This window comes from Balaenoptera borealis (genome assembly GCF_965194805.1).
Source record: "Balaenoptera borealis genome assembly, chromosome: 3".
Classification (NCBI taxonomy): Eukaryota; Metazoa; Chordata; class Mammalia; order Artiodactyla; family Balaenopteridae; genus Balaenoptera; species Balaenoptera borealis.
This window is the reverse complement of record NC_138866.1, coordinates 86993451-87009696: the sequence shown is the minus strand read 5'-3', so window position 1 is coordinate 87009696 and position 16246 is coordinate 86993451. Positions and strand designations below refer to the sequence as shown.

Below are 16246 nucleotides of genomic sequence, written 5' to 3'. Positions count from 1 at the left end.
CCAGTCACTGCAACTAGGGAAAGCCTGCACACAGCAATGAAGACCCAACACAGCCAAAAATAAAATAAATAAAATAAATAAATTTATAAAATAAATAAATAAAATAACTGAAATCATACAAGTATATGATCTCCAACCACACTGGAATTAAATTAGAAATCACAAGGAAGGAAGGTTGAGAAATTAACAAATGTGCAAAAATTAAACAACAAACTCCTAAATAACCACTGTGTCAAAGAAGAAATCACAAGGGGAATTAGAAAATACTTCACAATGAATGAAAACAAAAACACAACACACCAAAACTCACAGCATGCCCCTAAAAGCAGTGCTCAGAAGACAACTTATAGCGTGAATGCTAATATTTTTAAAAAGACCTCAAATCAATAAAAAAGCCTTCTAGCTTAAAAAACTAGAAAGAGAAAAGCAAACTAAATCTAAAGCAAGCAGAAGAAAGAAAATAATAAAGAAATAGAACAGAAATAAATCAAACAGATAATTTTTTAAAAAACAATGAAGTCTAAACTTGGTTCTTTGAAAAGAGCAACAAAATTCACAAATCTTTAGAACTAGACAAGAAAAAAAGAGAAGACTAAACCTACTAAAATCATCAATGAAAGAAGTGACATTAATACCAACTTCACAGAAATAAAATGAATTATGAGAAAATACTACGAAAAACTGTACACCAACAAGTTAGATAACCTAGATTCAATGGACACATTTTTAAGAAGACACAACTAAAATGACTCAAGAAAAAAACAGAAAAAGACTCATAACAAGTAAAGAGATTTAATTAATAATAAAAAATACTTGCCACAAAGAAAAGTCCAGGACCAGGTGGCTTCACTGGTAAATTTTACATAAGTTTAAAGAAGAAGTAACACCAATCTTTCTCAAATTCTTCCAAAAAATTGAGGAACACCTCCCAACTCAAAGTATGAGGCCAGCATTACCCTGATACCAAAGTCAAACAAAGACACTACAAGAAAACTACATATCAATATCCCTTAGGAACATAGACAGGAATATCCTCAATGAAATACTAGCAAACGAAATCCAGCGGCTTAATAGAAGGATTACACACCATGACCAAGTGGTATTTCTCTCAGAAATACAAGGGTGGTTTAATATGAAAACTAATCAATCTAATACACCATATTAAAAGAATAAAGGAAAAACTCCACACAATCATCTCAGTTGATACAGAAAAAGTATCTGACCAAACCCAACATCCTTTTACAATAAAAATACTCAACAAACCAGGAGTAGAAGGGAATTCTTACCCAATAAAAGGCATCTACAAAAGCCCCAGAGCTAACATCATACTTCATAGTGAAAAGCTAAATGCCATCCTCCTACGATCAAAAATAAGACAAGGATGTCTACTCTCACTACTTCTATTCAACATTTTACTGGAGGTTCTAGTCAATTAAGCAAGAAAAAGAAACCCATGTCAGAAAGGAAAAATAAAACTATCTCCTTGTAGATGACATGCTCTTATACAAATAACTATAAAAGCAAAAACCATAAAAGGAAAAACTGAATAAACTAGGCCTCATAAAAATTAAAAATTTTCTGTTCACCAAGACACCAGTAAAAAAAAATCAAAAGGCAAGCAACAAACTGATGCAATATTCATAAAACATGTATCTTGTAAAGCACTTGTATGCAGAATACAAAGAAATCCTAAAACATAACGAAGACAAACCAACAGAAAAAAATGAGCAAAAGATTTGAGAAGATACTTCATAACAGCTAGATAACTTGCCACAAGCATATGAAATGATACTCAATATTATTTATCATCAGAAGTGTAAGTTAGAAACATAATAGCATACTAATCCGCACCTACTTGAATCGCAAGAAGTACTGTAAAAAGACTGACAACAATAAATGGTAGCAAGGATGTGGAACAATGAGGACTCTCATATTTTGCTGATGGGAATGTAATTTTGATAAAAGTTGAGCAATTTCTAATAAATAACACATAGCCCTCTGATCCAATAATTTCACTTCTAAGTTTTTAAACAAGAGAAATATAAACATGTCCACAAGGTACTTTTACCAAAATGTTCCTGGCAGCTTTATTTACAATAGCCCCAAACTGGGAACAATGAAAATGCTCAGCAACAGAAAGATGAATATTGTGGGTTTTGTTTTGTTTTTTACAGTGGAATAATAATCAGAAACAGAAAGCAACAATTACTAATATCATCAACAACATGAAAGAATCTCACAGACACTAAGCAATGGCAGACACAAAAGAGTATGCATTTGGTGATGCCATTAATAAGGCAGAGGCAAAAATAATCTAAGGAGAAAAAAAAATTAGAATAAAAGTTGCCTTGAGGAAAGGAAATGTCCTATATTGTGATACGGGTGTAGATTTGTCAAAACTTACAGCTAAGATCTATGTATTTCAAAGTATATAAAATTTACCTAAATAAACACCTGTAAAAAGTTCTTATGAATAACAACCAACCAGGTAGGAGTGGGTGGAGGTATAGATCAAAGAAGACAGACAAAATGTTAATAACTACTAAAACTGAGTGATGGTTATATGGAGATTCATTGTTTACTTTGTGCATATGTTTGATATTTTCCATTAAAAAATAAGAACAACAAAAATCCTGACTATGAGAGCTAATGACAGGGTTCAATACGAGGAAACTGCCGAATAAAGTCAAAACAGAGTAGGACAGGATCAAATGAGAAAAGCAAAGAGAATACTAGAAAAAGAGGGAAAGAGGAACATAAGCTAAGCAATCTCCAGAAAGCAGTCCTCCATATTTTCAAACACTGTAAGAAAACAACAGAAACTTCCACTTAAGCCAAAACCTATCTTTAACCAAAGTTCCTTCTAAAAGTTTAGGAAAACAAATTTCACATTAAAAAGTAACAGAAATCAGACCAGAGCCCAAATAGCTATCATAAGAAGAAGAAAAAAAAAGAGAAGCAGAATAAAATCCCTAATTTCCTACAAACAATAAAATTACAAAAAGTAACCCCATAAAAACAGATCACAACTATAAACCACTTCCAAGGAAAGGTTAAAACCACTAATATAAGAACAAATTTAACTGGAATTCAGGGGGGTGGGGAGGAAGTGACAGAAGTCAGAAAAAATTTAAAAAGTAAAAAAAAAATTATTTCAAAAATGAAGACTAAAGAAAAAAGAACAAAGAAGTAAATGAACACAACAGATAGAAAAAAGAAGAAATATTTCTAAACATTAAAAAAAATGCAGGGGCTTCCCTGATGGCACAGTGGGTGCCTGCCAATGCAGGGGATGTGGGTTCGCGTCCTGGTCTGGGAGGATCCCATATGCCGCGGAGCAACTGGGCCCGTGAGCCACAACTACTGAGCCTGCACGTCTGGAGCCTGTGCCCCGCAACAAGAGAGGCCGCGACGGTGAAAGGCCCGTGCACCGCAATGAAGAGTGGCCCCGCTTGCCGCAACTAGAGAAAGCCCTCACACAGCAACGAAGACCTAAAACATCCAAAAATAAATAAATAAAAATGCTGGCTTAACTCCTAGAGAGTTTCAAAAAAAAGAAAAGAAAATGCAGATTCAAGAAAAACTGATCAAATATTGAAGAGAGTCAAAGATCAGACACTCAAAAGTATAACAAAAAAACTTTCCAGAAACAGAAGTTTGAAACCACGTATTGAAAGACACAGACATGAGAATAGCAACCCAGAAAGACAAATACCAAGACAGTCTAGTATGAGCTACTAGAACTTTAAATTACTGAATTTTAAGAAATGGGGGAAAAATTCTTTGGACATACAGGTAAGACAGACATAGGCAAACTTTTTCTTACAGAATCAGAGAGTAAATATTTTAGGCTTACAAACCATAGGGTGAAAGTTATATGAAATTCAAATATCAATGTCCAGTGTCCACAGCCATGCTCACTGGTTTCCATATTGTCTATGGCACTGCATAGCATAAGCAGCCAAAGACAATATGTAAATGAATAGACATAGCTGTGTACAAAAACAAAAACGAAAAACAAAAAAAGGGTTTACAAGCACAGGCAGTCAGCCCATGGGCAGTAGTTTGCAGACCCCTGATTTAGGCATGCACTAAGTGACTTTATAATGGACAGAATATGAGACTATTCTAAATTTTTCAATAGCAGCGCTTTATGCCAGAAAAAAATGGAGTAACATTTAAAATAAAATAATCAAGGAAAGAACATGTAAACCGGCCTTCCCTGGTGGCGCAGTGGTTAAGAATCCACCTGCCAATGCAGGGGACACGGGTTCAAGCCCTGGTCCAGGAAGATCCCACATGCTGCAGAGCAACTAAGCCCGTGCGCCGCAACTACTGAGCCTGCGCTCTAGAGCCTGCGAGCCACAACTACTGAGCCCGCGCGCCTAGAGCCCATGCTCCGCAACGAGAAGCCACCACAATGAGAAGCCTGCACATCACAACGAAGAGTAACCCCCACTCGCTGCAACTAGAGAAAGTCCACATGCAGCAACTAAGACCCAATGCAGCCCCCTCCCCCACCCAAAAAAAAGAACATGTAAACCAAGGATTTTATATCCAACAAAAATAACCTGTAAAGGGACTTACCTGGTGGCCGCCTGCCAATGCAGGGGACATGGGTTCAATCCCTGGTCCGGGAAGATCCCACATGCTGCAGAGCAACTAAGCCCGTGCGCCGCAACTACTGAGCCTGCGCTCTAGAGCCTGCGAGCCACAACTACTGAGCCCGCGCGCCTAGAGCCCATGCTCCGCAACGAGAAGCCACCACAATGAGAAGCCTGCACATCACAACGAAGAGTAACCCCCACTCGCTGCAACTAGAGAAAGCCCACATGCAGCAACTAAGACCCAATGCAGCCCCCTCCCCCGCCCAAAAAAAAGAACATGTAAACCAAGGATTTTATATCCAACAAAAATAACCTGTAAAGGGACTTACCTGGTGGCCGCCTGCCAATGCAGGGGACATGGGTTCAATCCCTGGTCCGGGAAGATCCCACATGCTGTGGAGCAACTAAGCCCGTGAGCCACAACTACTGAGCCTGAGCCCTAGAGCCCGTGAGCCACAAGTACTGAGCCCACGTGCCACAAGTACTGAGCCCACGTGCCACAAGTACTGAATCCCATGTGCCTAGAGCCCACAATGAGAAGCCACTGCAATGAGAAGCCCATGTACAGCCCCCCTCGCCACAACTAGAGAAAGGCTACGTGCAGCAACGAAGACCCAATGCAGCCAAAAATAAATAAATAAATAAATAAATTTATAACCAAAAAAAGATAACCTGATCAGCCCCATATTTAAAAACATTTAAATCGCAGGAAAAGTCTCCAACATAGAGAATTCCACACCCAGATAACTTCACTGGAGAATCCTACCAAATACCTTAATAAAAAACAAAACAAACAACAAACTCTTCCAGAAAACAGAAGGGAACACTTCCCAACTTATTTTATGAGGCCAGCATTACCCGACCAAAACCAAAAACAATACATATCAATTGGGCCAAGTACTGATCAGAAATTGCCTACATAATATCTGCAATAGTCTAATTTTATTACCTAAACATAAAATATAAAAGGAAGAGTTTTACACATACACATACAGCCTCATCTTGGTAACTCTACTATTTATGTTAGAAATTAACCATCCTCTAGGTTCTTTAGCACTCCATTACTAGATAAATTCTTTTCCATTACCAGTAAAAATAGAATAATACAAGTAAAGATTGGGAAATGAGTACATCAGGGAAATAAATCTACTACTAATGAATGAAATAGATACAATTTAAGTAGATTACATCACAAAACAAACATAGCAATGGGTGCAACAACATTTTAAGCTTAAGAACCCATGACATTGGGGGGAGAGTATATAAGGTAAAATATTTCCACTTTTTCAACATTTGAACCAGATCTCATCTCAGGAATAGAAAAAGCTGATTGTTCAGCAATCTAAAACCAAGCAATTAAGTTTGCTTTCTATGTATCTGCAGCCCAGCTAAAAAGATTGGGGGTGGGGGCCTCTTCCAAATTGCAACATTAATTCTTCTAGCTTCTGTATCATCTATAAATTTCAGACTCTCATCCAACAGCTTTCTCAACACTTTCACTCTGCACCTCAAATTCAACTTACCCAAGGCTGAATTCACCTTTCCTATCCCACCCCTATTCCCAAACCTGCTCTTCCTTTTGTATATTTCCTGCTGTATTCTTTTTTTTTTTTTTGGCCGCACCGCACAGCATGTCGGATTTTAGTTCCTTAAGCAGGGATGGAACCCGAGCCTCCTGCATTGGAATTGTGGAGTCTTAACCACTGGACCACCAGGGTAGTCTCCCTACTCTTTTTTTTTTTTTTTTTTTTTTTAATAAAATGAGCTCAGCTTTTTTTTTTTTTGGCTGCATTGGGTCTTCGTTGCTGCGCGCGGGCTTTCTCTAGCTGCAGCGAGCGGGGGGCTACTCTTCGTTGCGGTGCGCGGGCTTCTCTGCGGGGGCTTCTCTCATTGTGGAGCACAGGCTCTAGGTGTGTGGGCTTCAGCAGTTGTGGCACGCAGGCTCAGTAGTTGAGGCTTGTGGGCTCTAGAGTGCAGGCTCAGCAGTTGTGGCACACGGGCTTAGTTGCTCAGCGGCATGTGGGATTTTCCCGGACCAGGGCTCGAACCCTTGTCCCCTGCATTGGCAGGCGGATTCTTAACCACTGTGCCACCAGGGAAGCCCCCCCTACTATATTCTTAATCACAAGTAATCTGCCTAATCAATCAAGCCAGAAACCATCCTAAACACCTAGTCATTCTTCCTCTCCTTTGTCCCCTACAGTCAATCACCAAATCCTCATGATTCTACCTCTAAAATATTTCTCAGTCTGCCCCCTTTAAATCCATCCTCTGCACTCTACAAATCTGCCTGTTCCCACGAACTCCCTTCAAAATAAAGACTAAACTCTAGCAATATATATAAAACCCTCCAAGATCTACCTCTCCAAGTCTTTTTTCACTATTTGCTGCCTCACTCTTTGCACTCCAGTAATAAGTTTCTTGCCCACACTGTGCTGTATCATGCTTCTGCTTTTCTCTTTACCTCAAACATTCCTTCCTTTCAACTAATTCTTATCCTCATCATTTAAAGCTCAGCCCAAGTATCATGCACCCCAGTAAGTAACCACCCCCACATGCCCATGCCTGTGTAAACTGGTGATTATCTCTCCTTAGCTCTTAACAAATCGTACTGAAATAATCTATTTATATATCTTTAACTGCACTAAACTGTAAGAGTGTTGAAGGCAGAGATGGTATCTGTAACTCCAACAACCCGGTACACATGAAAGCTCAACCTTTGTTGAACTGAAATATAATTTTTCTCATTTCCCTCAAAGAGACAAGAGAACAGGGAAAAAAAATATGTCACTGAAACACAAAATCCTCACTGCAGTAATCAATTCTTGCTCACAAAAAGAGGCCTACAAATAAAACTAAAAATATTCCTTCCTCATAAGATTTCCTTCCTTTTCACAAAATCCCTGACCCCAAGCAATATTTGATGCCAACAATTATGGCTGCAAATTGCCTTGTGTTAACAAGATTATAATAATGATACAAGCATAAACTCAGCTGATAATTCGCTTTTGAGGTCTTGAGTACACAAATTTCTATCAAAACAACAAAACAGCACACTGTATATGAAAGATTCTTAACAAATTATCTAGGACTAATCTAATGTGCATTCTTTCAAACAAATTTTTGCTGAATAAAAGAGAGAAAAGGGAAACAAAAGTGGGCAAAAAAATATGAATAAGAAAATTGTAAAAAGATCACAAATCAAACTTTAAAGGCAACAAAGTCTGGGTTTCCCCATAAAATTTAGGTATATATAATTTATAAATTGCCTATATAAAGAAAATATGCATGCACAGTTCTGGAGTAGGCTCCTGAGGGAGTTACTAGAGGAAGAGCCCCTGGACTGGGAGGTATCAGTCCTGAATCTATCACTAGTTAGCTGTAAGTCACTGATTAGACACTAATTAAGTCATGCAATCATTCTAGCATTTCATTTCCTCAACAGCAAAAGAAGTTATTGGACATCAGATCTATGCATTTTACTACATGTAAATTTTACCTAAAAAAAGAGCTGTCAAAACAGGAGATGAGTCATTAATTAATCTGAGCTGTTTTCATCCTTCTATCACATACAACTTATCTAGAAGCACCCTAATTAAGACCAACACTTACTACATGTTAAAAAGTCTTCAGATGGTTCATCATTAAGGAAACAAAGACTAGACGACCCTTTTAGTCTGCTCTAGCTCTAAATTTCTGAGTTTGTTAATTTATACTCTATTACAAATGGTATCACTACTCAATTTACACTCATGAAAGAAAAAGCTAAAAATCACTGCCTTAGTTGACACCAAACGACAAAAGTATCAGTACCTGTTTTCACTATCTATATTTCCAGTTGAATAATCTGAAATCAACAGGTTCAGATACTACAACTGTCCACTTTTACTCTCCTTCCTTTACTGCCTTCCCAAGCCCTTCATTAAATGACTTTACAGAAAGAAGAGATTTCTTGGTCCCTCCCACTTATCACCTAATAAAAGTCAAAAGTCAACTAGGGCAGGAGGATTAAGTAGAGGAGGATTATATAAAGCATCAACTCCAAGACAGGGAGATTCTTTTCCCTGAACCCTGCCCAACAAAGTGTGTGATAAAGTGGTCTTTTTAGGTTATTATTATGTGATACATAACTTTCTCTCCTTTTTTAAACTAGATAATGGAATTCTTCAAAAACTACTAAATATAAACATAATCAAAAATATTGGGAAAAAAAAAAACAGCTGCTGTGTTGGGTTGATAAAATTATGGCTCTTTTTCCTCTTAAAGTTTTCTTCAATGACCAACAACCAAAAAAAAAAAAAAGTTTTTTCTAAAACCATGATCAATTAATTTTCTCTGGGTTGTTAGATTATTGATGACTAAATGCTCAATGAAAATATGAAATGATTTTTTAAAGATGGCATTATTCAGTTTGTTGATCACTGAAAATACAGCCACTCACACACATGTTTTAAAATACTATTATTAGGACTCCAACTTAAAACTTTGCATGTACTCAGAAGAAATACCATTAGGGCAAAATCAATATTTGTTATGTACCGAATGAGACAGTATGTACTTCTGCTGAGGACAGACTTGTATTTCTCTCACCTAAGCTTTAAGGCAACAGTAATTTGGAGATTGTTCTAATTTCAACTAACTGCAGTAAGTATAATTTACACATCTTGTAAAAAGAAGCATTCTATTACACAGCATGAAAGAAATTCATACCAATAAAACTTTATAACAAAATGTGCTATTTTAGAAAAAATATAGTTATGAATTCATAAGAACTGAGTATTATAATATTCATTAGAAACTTGTCAAAAGCACATGGGAGGGCTTCCCTGGTGGCGCAGTGGTTAAGAATCCACCTGCCAATGCAGGAGACACGGGTTCGAGCCCTGGTCCGGCAAGATCCCACACGCCGCGGAGCAACTCAGCCTGTGCGCCGCAACTACTGAGCCTGCGCTCCAGAGCCCGAGAGCCACAACTACTGAAGCCCGTGAGCCTAGAGCCCGTGCTCCACAGCAAGAGAAGCCACCGCGATGAGAAGCCCACGCACCACAGTGAAGAGTAGCCGCCGCTCGCCACAACTAGAGAAAGCCCGCGCAATGCAACAAAGACTCAATGCAACCAAAAAGAAATAATAAATAAAATTTAAAAAATCATATTAAAAAGCTATTAATGAGATTTAAAAAAAAAAAGCACATGGGAAACCTGTCACTCCAGTGTGTCACTTTTCATCATATTACTATCCTTTCTATGGAATATATATATTCCAATATATGCAATTTTTAAAATTTACAGGAGTAACCTGTATACATGCAAGTTACAATGTACTTATTGGATACATTAAAGAAAATTTGAAGAATAAAAAAGTGAAGTTAATTTTGGCAGAATTTTCCTAAGAATGCTTTTTATTTAAGTAGTTCTCACCAAAATTGGGCAAGGGGAGAGATATAACTACTCCTTCAATAAAAGCTTCTATTTAAAGAAAATTAATTTTATATTCAACTTACTCTCAGGCCAGTAGAAATATGAAACTCTCAGAACACATTAACTTGATAATAAGAAAAGAATCAATGAGATGTTGGCAAAAAGGAAAAACAGTTATTAATTAAAAATCTTTGAGTACCTGAAATAATTTCCTACTATTCTTATTAATACCACCTACCAAAGAAAAACTGATCATTATGATTAAGATAAATCAAAGACAAAAAGTTTTAAGAGTTTTAAGAAGAATTTTTATCTAAATTACTAGTCAAAGATGAGGTAAGATCATAATTCTCTAACAGAAGTGCCCTCTTGTTTGCTACTACTAAAAAGGTAAAATAAAATAAAGTAAAATGGTATATTACCAATGAGGGAAAAATGCATGATTGTTTGAAATGTGATTGTATTTTTCAAATAATTTTTATCAGTACATCAGAAAATTAAAGGATTGTACTGTATAATTATCTTATTTAACAAAATACACTAAAGCAGGTACTTGTAAAGTCAGTGAGAAGGTAATCAATTTCAACTCAATAGAATAATCATATATATTTGGGGAATATGAGGAAGAAAGCAATTATTACTGAAACAAATAATCATAGTTGTTCTCAACTGAAAAGATACTTATTGGTTCTGTATATTTTTCTTTAACAAATAATATACTCTTCTTTTAATAAAATATATTTTGAATTCCTACTTAAACATTACTTTAACTGGTCAACCTAAGAAACTTAAAATATCATGTCATGATGCTAACAGATTCTTAATATCCCTTTCTTATTTATTTTTAGCAATGACTCTGCCTTTTTAGTTTCCAATTTCTCCATATAGAAGTATTTAGTCCAAAGAAAGAAAACATTCTTCCTAAACTATATATAAGCCACTATTACTAAGTATAATCCCAATTATTTCTGAAGTATTCAAGTGCCTTCTATTAGTACAATTTTATGTTTCTTTAATCAAAGTAATAAACACATTTCCTTGTCCTAAAATTATTATAGCTATTATGGAAACCTGACTGCTAGAACCTCAAGTCAAAGCACAGTTGATGATTCATGTTTAATCTAGATAAACTTCCTTTTCTATAATTTCTCTAAATGAATACAGGAGAGCCTATGATTACCATAAAACCTGGGGTCCCTAATATAGTTAACTGGCCTACTGTGACCTTATATTAAAGTTAAGAGACTTTTTATGTAAATATTTTACAACACTTTTTTTTTTCAATGGCATTTAGTGTTTTCCTCCACTCTTTTCTAAAAATACCATACTAAATGGGGACCTGCAGATGAGGTAAATAAACAAAAGGGCAGGCCAAAGCTATAAACCACGTTTGTCCTTAAGGTCCTACAATTCTTTTTGGGACCACACTTAGTCTCACTCCTCATTACTGTCAGTCAGATTCACAAGATTCCCAAAGGACCCCAAGAGGCCCAAGCTTCTCACTATAACTCTACTCTCACCATGCCTTTCTCCCTCAGACAATGTTCCTACATGCCACACCTCTCCTGATCACAGCCAATGCAAAGAAGCTTACTTCTGTGTTTCACTGCCTCTGAACCCTCACCTGTTTGTGGTATCAGCAAATTTATTTGATAAACTAATCTGTGCTAATATTGCCAATAAAAGGCAACAGTTTAAAGTTTTTCTTCCAGAGAATTTGTAATTTTAAACAAAACATTTTAGAAAGAATTCCATAACACAAAGGAGAGACACAGGGGCTTCCCTGGTGGCGCAGTGGTTGAGAATCTGCCTGCCAATGCAGGGGACACGGGTTCGAGCCCTGGTGTGGGAAGATCCCACATGCCGCGGAGCAACTAGGCCCGTGAGCCACAACTACTGAGCCTGCGCGTCTGGAGCCTGTGCTCCGCAACAAGAGAGGCTGAGATAGTGAGAGGCCCGCGCACCGCGATGAAGAGTGGCCCCCACTTGCCGCAACTAGAGAAAGCCCTCGCACAGAAACGAAGACCCAACACAGCCATAAATAAATAAATAAAATTTAAAAAAAAAAAAAAAAAGGAGAGACACAAAGTTTGGCATTGGCAATTCTCAGATTATACCACACAGTCAACCACCTAGTCCACCTATTTGTAATGTAGATCCAATTATAATTTAATACAATTCAAATTAAAAATTAATGTAGTCATAAACCAGTAGTGAATATATGTCTGGCTTAGATGTATGTCTCATGGCAAATGTAAAGTGGAAACTAAAAGTTGTATGGTTTTATCTTAAGTCCCATCTCTGTTAAATCTTCTCACCTTCATAGTAGAGCAAATGACCCCTGTAGCCAATCCAGTTAAAATGGTCAGGTAACCTACCCAGAAGAATCTTAGAGCATATCATATATGAGGTCTTCTTAGTACATTTGATATTTATGACTTAAAGTGTCTTTTGTACTTTATGCTTTCACAACAACTCAGTAAATTACAAATTTAGTTAGATATTGTTTATTCAGACAAACCACTTTTTCTTTATCGCATTAATCCAAAAATCTCCTATGAATGAGATAAATTTATACCATTTTATTCAATCTGCAATTAATTCTATAGTTACAAGTCTAGAGTCTAGAACATCCTTTCTGAACAACAGAGCCAAGGTTTTTTAAAACTCAGAATTGGATGGATTCTGCTATATAATAATCTTGTGAAGAATCCTCTTGACCAGAAATCTCAAACATCGGATCAGCTAGATGAATTTCGGAAAGATAAAACACCCCTAATTCTTAATTTCTTAACAGTGAGAAAAGAATAACCTTACTAGCTCAAATGAAATGTCCAAGAGACACTACGTAGAATATTGTAAAACCCACCAATTCTATTTGGCTTTTCTATGCAATCCTATTTAAAACTTCTGTACAGCTACAAGTCCACAAAGGTTAAGGACTATACCACTTAGAGCTTTCACAGCCTTTCAACGTTTACTGGGAAGAATATTAAAAGAATCAAATGAATGAAGAATTAAAACAATTTGGAAGAGTTCTTGAAGACAATGTCTACATACAGTGCTCACTCAGCTATCCGTAAAACAAATTTTATTTAAAACATTAATGCTTCATAAACTACCCAAAAAGATCATTTAAGTACAGATAAAACCTACACTAGACCAATAATTTATTTTACATCCTTTTAAGTCACATATCTGGCCCTATTTTTTAAACAAGTTGACTCAGCAAGTATCCAGTACGCCCTCACCTCCACTTCCCACCCCCTGTTCTTTTGGTTTTGAAGATAAGTATGAAGTTCAACTCAATCCTAAAAGACTGCTTCACCTAAGAGCTACATTTTGCCTTGACTTTCTTTATGACCTTGGGGGGGAATCTACTAAATGACAATTGTAATAATGTTTGTGTGTTCCTGTTTATTAATGAAATTTAATCCTAATATGCAAACAATAGTGAAGTCTTTTAAACTGAACCTAGAGAGCTGAAAGCCTTTGAGTTACAAACATCAAATGATGTGTAATGTGAACCACATTTTCAAAACTTAATTTGACTAGTTTAAAAAAAAACAACTACAAAGGCCCCAAATTCAACAAGATCGAAAAACAAATTCTGAAAAACACCAACAGTCTCCCTATTACTTCTCTTTATGGACAACTGGTCTGCAATGTGGAAAAGAACAAGAAGGAGGAATAAAAGTAGCTTTAACTAGCCATTTCCTTGCTTTTATAAGAATAACAGCTGGACAACAAACGAAAACTTAAAACTTGGCAAAGAATGGGGAGACAGTATATAAAGAAATCTACAACCTGAAAATTACAAAGATAAATCTATCTTTTAAGTCACTAATTGTATACCTATGCTAGGCAGTAATCCTGGTATTGTCTTATTAGCACTGGAAAGGTAAATCCCTGCCTTGGAGGAACATCTACTAAGTACATTTCATTTCAGGATCTTAGTGCAGTTTACGAGCAGTATCTCTGTAGCTTTCCCTAAGGTACTCTAAAGTGCTTAACATCCTTCACACCTCCAGCCACCACTAAAGTGAGAAGTAAATACAGACGATCTACTTATACAATTATTTACCATGGAATTCTAGTCAAGAATACAAAAATAAGCATCTATACAGGCATTTTATACCCAAAGAAAGTGTAGAATACGAAGTACAGTAAGATTCACCCTTAACTGACCACTACAGAAACCAGAGGCCTTCCACATGGGCTGTTCTTTACCACCACTCTTAATTTGAAAAAGTTAACAATGTCAACTCAACATTTTAACAGTAGACAAATAGAACGTAGTGAAATCTCTTCTTCCAGATCCTCAAAAGGTATTTATAAAAACTGAGATAGAGCAACGCCCTCCCCCCGCAAAAGCACCCTACTAGAAAGAATGAAATACCGAAAACGTCAGACGGGTCAAGGTTAGAAAAGCTGATCTAACCCAATTACCGGGAGGGACCACAGGTTTTGGGACTACGGACGTGAGATCGGGATGGGGGTGGGTAGCAAAGTGAAATCTAACCCCAGAAATCACAACACAGGCCGCAGCCTGAGAGCCGAAGCTGGCGGGAAGTGAGCTCCCTTTCTGTTCCCAGGGGAAAGTCCAGAGAAGAGCGGCTCCACACAGCGGACGTACGAGGCGCCAACAGTGCGTGCCTACCAAGGCGCCGCAGCCGCTGGAGAACCCGGTTAAGAAGGGGAGGAGATCCCGGCAGACGGCCCTGGAAGAGGAGGACTAAGACTGGGAGCAGCGGCAGCGTCTGGACGAGTGGGATTACCTAACTGTGACGACAGAGAAGTGTCCTCAGGCTCCGGCGATGGTCCCGACTGCGCAACGCGTGGTGTCTTTCCCGCTTAGCCCGCAGCAGCAACAGAACCAGCTCCTTCAGCCAGTCGCCATTTCCCGCCTACCGACCTGCTGCACCGCACGGACGGGGACCCGGATGGAAAGCGGCCTCTCCGCGCAGGCGCTTTGACTTTCTCCTCCCCCTCCCGCCACAATTCCGCGAGGTGGGAGGGAAGGAATGCGGGCAGCCCCAGCGGCCAAAAAAAAAAGCCACCTCCCCCCAACCCCGCAAAAAAAGCCAAAAAAACAACTTTACTTCCGTGAAAAGAGTTAGAGTTCCTGCCGCCGGAAGAAACTCAGGAGCTCGAATTCCTGACAAAAGCAGAACGCGGGGCCCTGGGACGGGATGGAGTAACAAGGACAAAATCTATCAGGCTATGCCAGTCCCTGGGGGATGTTTGTACTTTAGGGGCCTCCGTAGCTGTGTGTAGTGGTCGCAAGGGGAGTAGGGAGTAAAGCGTTGGGAGTGAAGAGGCGGGGACCCGAAGGACGGTTTTTCCTCCCGCTGCTAACGGAACTGCTTAGGCAGAGCTGGGAGGGGGAGGGCGCCCTCGCCCCGGGGGCGGGGCTTAGAAACGCCTAGCGCAACCTGGCGGCTAGGGTTTACTAACCCGGCCTCGCCAGGTGGGTGGAGCCGAGTGGGACCGGGTGGTACTAACGGCTTGGCGCGCAGGAGGAGGTAGTGTGTAGACAGTGCTGCCAGAGGCCAGGTTAAGACGAATCTTTCGTCTTTCCTGGGATCCTGGTGGCCCCTGAAGATCCTCTTTCCACCTCGCTACCTAGAGGGCATAGCAGTTGCTCGTGGGTCATAGAGACCCACGCTACGCGTGTCGGCGGTGGTGCTGCTAAGTCAGATCATTCAGATAAATGGGTTCCTACCTGCAGGCCTGGTCGAAGGGCTGCCAGCCTCACGAGGTGAAAATGTATCAATCCGGAGCGTCCAGTCCTAGCTGAATGGCAGAAAACCAAGCGTAGTGATTGGAAGAGCATTATCTGTCTACTAAAACTCCGGACCACTCTCGTTATTCAATCAAGAAATATTTATTGTAAAACCATAATGGGTTAGGACCATACTACATGCAAGGGATATAACAGTGAACAAGGCAGACACAGACACTGCCTTCCCAGAGTTCACAGTTTATTGAAGAAGACAGACAAGTAAACAGGATTTAAATACCGTGTGATAAGATGACTACAAAAAGGAGTTCTTGACAGGCCTTTGTAAGAGCACAGGAGGTCTGGAAAGGCTTTAATGAGATGACATCTAAGTGAGACAGGAAGAGTTGATGTTACAAAAGAAGAGTGTCTAGGTAAAGGAAACAAGAGATGGAAAAGTCCAAATATGAGATTGCGTTGAGCATTTGGGGAAGTTGTT

At 38.6% G+C, this 16246-nt stretch overlaps 1 protein-coding gene across 4 annotated transcripts in view; it reads right to left on the bottom strand.

Moving 5' to 3' along the window:
* The window catches only part of CTDSPL2 (CTD small phosphatase like 2), a 76348-nt gene extending 61123 nt beyond the window's left edge, over positions 1 to 15225 (bottom strand). For 2 of the 4 annotated variants that reach the window (XM_082388819.1, XM_082388821.1), the window contains exon 1: positions 14804 to 15222. The gene's annotated coding sequence lies outside the window, so the exon portion shown is untranslated. Of the gene's footprint in view, positions 1 to 14803 lie in introns of all 4 variants that reach the window. The other 2 variants (XR_014243532.1, XM_082388820.1) reach the window with 2 other exon arrangements.
* Between the last annotated feature and the right edge of the window lie 1021 nt (positions 15226 to 16246).